This window comes from Triplophysa dalaica, chromosome 10, assembly GCF_015846415.1.
Source record: "Triplophysa dalaica isolate WHDGS20190420 chromosome 10, ASM1584641v1, whole genome shotgun sequence".
Taxonomy (NCBI): domain Eukaryota; kingdom Metazoa; phylum Chordata; class Actinopteri; order Cypriniformes; family Nemacheilidae; genus Triplophysa; species Triplophysa dalaica.
In genome coordinates, this window is record NC_079551.1 from 23,862,489 (window position 1) to 23,868,145 (window position 5,657).

Genomic DNA, 5,657 nt, shown 5'->3' on the forward strand with positions numbered 1-5,657 from the left:
CCGTGGCTTAGAGGGTGCACCAAACCCGCCCAAAATCAGCCAGCCACCGCTGATTTCATGGAGCTCTGGATGATTTCTTTCTCCCATAATTTTTCTAAGTCCACACCCGTCTGGAAACCTTATGGCCGTTCGGTCACGGAAGTCTGAACGGACTCGGCGGACCTCCGCGTATCTGCGTCCCCGGGAGCCGGTGCACAGGCTCCCAGTAGCCGTTTGGTTTGAAAAATCATATCTCCCGATCCCCGAGACTTTCGGAATCCCTCGGAAAGACCTTTCGAACGACGCCCGACACGAGTCGCTGCGACCCCGGGGGCCGGAGCTAGGGCTCCCGATACCCCGGCGGTTTTGAAAAATCATATCTCCCGATCCCCGAGACTTTCGGGCTCGACTCTGGTCTCGTTGGAAAGGTCTGGTCCGTGGCTTTCGAAAGACACCGGTCAAGAGTCACTGCGTGCCCGGGAACCGGTGCACGGGCTCCCGGAAGCCTCTGGTGAGAACTGCGTCCGAGGCGCTGGACGCGGATAGAACGTCCCTCGAGACCTGGGAAAGGGAACGGGTTTGACAGAGGGGGAAGGGACAAAAGAGGGAGAGAGAGAAAGCAATGGTAGGCCTACGCCGGCCCAGGGGCACGCCACCAACTGGTCCTCCGCCAACTGGATCTCCTGGGCCAGGATCGTTGGGCGGTGATACTGCACCCACTGGGAGGTTTTCTTGGGTAACCTGGGCACGAACTGCTCCAATGTCACCTGATCGATGATGGTATCGACGGTTCTGGCTCCGGTCATCAGCCATCTGCGACAGGCATCCTGGAGCTTGTGGGCAAAGGCGAAAGGCTGGGAGCGCTCCCCGAACTCCAGGCATCCCGGAGCTGGTGGGCAAAGGCGAAAGGCTGGGAGCGCTCCCCGAACTCCAGGGACCGGAACCGCTGTCTATGCTGCTCTGGACTCTGGCCCACCCGCTCAAGGATAGCTATCTTGAGGTCCATGTACTTCAGGAGGTTCTCAACCGGAAGTTGCTGGGCGGCCATCTGGGCTTCCCCGGACATGAGGGGGATGAGGCGGGCTGCCCATGCGTCCGGATGCCACCCGGATTGTTCCGAGGACCTCTCAAACAAATCCAGGAAGGCTTCCGGCTCGTCCTGGGCTCCCATTTTGTGTAGCAGTACCGTCGGGGAATCAGCCAATGTTGGGTTGCCTCTCTCCTGGCTCAGCCAGCTCCGGAATGACTCCCGGTCCTCCTGCTGGGTCAGAATGAGGGCCTGGAAGCGTCTCTCCTGGTCTTCTCTAAGACCCAACAGGGCTTGATGGTGTTCCTGGTGGAGACCGGCGAGGGAGCTGATTACCTCTGCAAACGGCGATCCTGGCGGCGACTGCATGCTGGTGGTGGCTCCTTCCCTTCTTTCCAGGTTTCGGCACCACTGTAAAAAGTTTCAAGCTTGTAGGAAGAAAGGAGGCGGGGTCGGCGTGGCTGGGAAAACGTAAGTACACTTTATTCTTGCAATACTTCCAGGTTGCAGACCCGCTCACTCATTCATTGACATAAACACACACAATCTCTTGTTGTGACGATTCCTTTTCTCAGGATACTCCTCGACGTATCGTCAGGTTTCGGTTCCTCACATACGTTTTCCCAGCCTGGTTTCTCTCCCCTTCTTGCTCCTTCCGTCGCGCCTTAAAAGCGTCTCCTCGCCAATTACTGGAACGAGAAGCAGGTGTTTTCATTAAGTTGTTGATCTGCTTACTTACCGTCATTCTCCTGACACGCCCTCTCGCCGCAGACCGCGTCAAACCACGCCCCCCTTGCCACAATCATATTTAACATTATTCATTTATTCTATTAGAATCTTATATCAATATATTTTAAGCAATATTTGAGTAATTATGATAATAAATGTTAACCTTCTTTCCTGTTGGCCACGTATAAATGAAAAGGTTTCTAATAGTGTAGATTTGCTTAGTGCTGGAGTCCTCTTCAACTCTCTTTTTCTTAAATTCTCAGCTTCATCTCGCTCTTCCTGTGTTGTAAAACACAATATACAATATATTCAAAAAATTCTTCATGTCGTTTACAGTTCAGTCCTACCACGTCTTCCAGTTTGACTTTTACTGGCGGTGGCAGGGTGTCAACAATGGCATCTCTGAAGAGTGTTGCCACAACCGGGTCTTCTTCAGGGTTTTTCTCCAGCTCTTGTTTCCATCTTTTTAATTGTCGTTGCACATTTATGGCTTGATTCCCTTTATCTGTCATCTGACCTCCCTTCAGTGCATTTTGATCTATGCAGGTTGGGTATTCTCTCATTAGGGCTTGCCACATGTCCTGTCTGTGTTTGTCAAAGAGCTCTGCTTCTAACTGTGGGGAGTCAATTGCTTGATTCAGTCTTAAGACCTTCAGCAATTCATTTAGTTTAGATGCACCCAGGCATTTAGCTAGAAAAGCTTTAATGTCTCCAAGAGCTAGTAGTTTACCAGTCATCTCTTCTTCCAGGACCCGTATCCATCCTCCAGCTCCCTTGTTTAGATCAGGTAATCGAGCGATCAATCCATCCAAGTCCAGTGTGGCCCAAGGCACATAATGTGGTTGTTGATTTTCTATAACGATTGGGCATTGTGAGACTTACAGGTCACTATCCAAGATCTCTTTGAATGAGTTGCTTGTAGGGAAGGTTGCTGATGCTGATCTTTTCAGTCTCCCCCCTTCTCTGAGCCAGGCAGGCTGTGGCTGTTTCTTATCCATTTCTTCTAAACAGATGTTTTCAGACATCCATTTGTTTTCTCTCCTTGGGAAACCTTAGAGTATTCTTGCTTCTTCCTGTTGTTTGGTCACCAGATGTCTCCCTCTGCTGGTGGCATCTGGTATTTCTATGTTACAGGGTTGGTAAGGTCTTTCATCCCTCAGCGAATGTCTCCCTCTGCTGGCGGCATCTGGCATTTCTCTGTTGTCATGATTTAAAGCTGTTTCTTTGCTCAGAAAATTTCTCCCTCTCCTGACATCTTCTGGTATTTATTTTCTTCTATGCTGCCATGACGTTTTGTCAATGTAACTTGAGATACGTCTATTCCCCAGACTGGGCATGGTTGCGGCATCTTCCATGGACCCTGCCTCCGACATGACATCTGGCACCTTGCTGTATCTTAGACTTTTTCTTCTCAGTGCTGTGGATGTTTTGTCCGGCTCTGGAGCTGTTTGTTCATATCTCTGTCTTCTAGCCGCCTCTGATTCTGCAGATACCCCAGCATAAATTGATTTATAGACGGTGTAGCAGTCCACTCTGCTTTCCCTCTCTGGTGGTACTCTGGCGTGTTGAAAGAGCACTCCTGCCTACTCTCAGCGAATGTGTCTCTTAGAAGTTCATCATCCCTTGACTCCTCTCTTTCTCCCCCTTGGAGGTCCACCGCTCCTGTAAACTTAAATTCTCCTTTGACCAAAGGCATTTCATTATTCAGCTCATTATCTTCCACAATCAATGGCAGCTGGCTCCTGGATAATTCATGTGAGGGTGGACTCATAGCCTTCCTCAATTTTTCGCTGACTTTTTCCTCATCCTCTTTCAGGAGCTCCCTTGTTTTTTTCATGTTTTTTAGAAAATGAATTCCTTCCTTTTAAAACAAATTTAATACATCTTGTTCCCTTCTTCTCTTAACTTCTCTCTTCGTGCTTTTGTCCCTGGGTTTATGATTTCTTATCAACCCTTACATTTCGTAACACACTGTCATATCAAACAATCCACTTTCTGGCCATGAAGTTCTTAATTTTTTTGTTCTTTCTGCCCATTTCTTAGAAATTTCTCCAATCAGTTCTCTGCTCACAGGATATCTTGTTCCTACTATCTCTATGGGTGTGGAGGCCATTCTCAATTTATTATCTTCACTTATTCTGTTATAGTGGGGCACCTCTTTGTTTTATTGCGAACTATGGCCCTAGGTTTTCTGGTGTTATCTGCACGATCAGCTTCTTCAGTGTAACGGCCTGAAACTGCAGTGGCTCTATTTCTCTCTGCTCGTTTGTTGTAAACAATATCTTACTTTCCCAATTTACGTATTTTGTTTCTGCATAAAACTGTATTACTGGGTGACTGATTAATCTGTAGTCTCTTCCTCCACCTCTTTGATAACCTTGTCTTACTCCTTGCAATAAATAGGGTTCCACCAGGTTGTGGATTGGGATTTTTATGATCAATGAGACACGCTGTAACGCGGTGTCTAGATTGCCAAAGCTATTCATTTTATGGAAGCAAACTCCTTTTAAGCAGTTTCTCAATATCCCTACTTTACAACACCTGCCTACTGTACCTCTCCAATTCACATATGGCCACTCCTGCTCAATTTGTTTCAAATTCTGAACTTCTACCAATTCGTCCAAGAAATAATTTTTCTTTTATTCTGTCAGTGGCTTCTTAATGCCTGCTAAGTCCCTATAAAATGATTCTCTCCAGAAATGATCACTAACTCCCTTTGTCTCAGTCAATATTCTGGCTAGTCTTAATCTCTCAAAATATGATATTAAGCTTTCCTCATCTAGCAGTTCAATTTCAGCCATACGTCTTTTAAACATCAATAGAACATAATAATTCACAATCCAGCAATGCTTTTGACTTTTTACTCAATGTAAAACAGCTTTTCACTCAATGCAAAACAACTTTTTTCACAGCAGCACTCTGGTCTCATACGCTCACAGCACACAGAATACTCACACACTCCAGAGGCCCTTCTGCTGTCTAATAAATCACTCCTAAAAGATTCCAGCACACACACACTCAGGCCTTATGGTTTGAGATTTAGATTTTTTCTGGGTATATTCTACCGACTTTATACCATAAAAGTATCTCACAATTTTTAAAACAGATTTGTAAGCAACAAAAAATATCTTCTATTTTTTCGTTTGACAATGCTCTTTGTGCTTTAATCAAAGGAGCTCTATTTTTTGGCTGCCGTTAAGTCTCATGCGCTCACACATACGCTATGCCCTTCTTTATCTGACTCCATAAATTACCTCTCCTATCTTCTACACACACTCTTGCTTCTCTCATGTGCTCAAACAGTTTTTCTATTAAACCCTAATAGAGTCTCACAGGCTGAGTTTTTTTCTCTCTCTCCCTCACTCCTGGATTTTTCTATCGTCACAATACAATATACAACAACATAAAAATATATCACAGCGCATTCATATGTATATACTTTACGTCCCGTTACTTGACAGGACCCCGCGTCCCTACGCGACACACCCACTGTGCTACTCACTTCTCAAAGTAAGATTTACTCCCACGTCCCAACACGACACACCCACTGTGCGACTCACTTCCCATAGTGAGATTTACTCCCGCGTCCCAACGCGACACACCCACTGTGCGACTCACTTCTCAAAGTAAGGTTTACTCCCGTGTCCCAACGCGACACACCCACTGTGCGACTCACTTCTCAAAGTAAGATTTACTCCCGCATCCCAACGCAACACACCCACTGTGTGACTCACTTCCCAAAGTGAGATTTACTCCCGCGTCCCAACGCGACACACCCACTGTGCGACTCACTTCCCAAAGTGAGATTTACTCTCCGTCTGCTCCACTTGCAGGAACTTATATACAATATATCCGCGTACCTACGCGGCACACTGCACTTTTTCATACACACAATCACGCACACACATTTCTTTAGATCTGG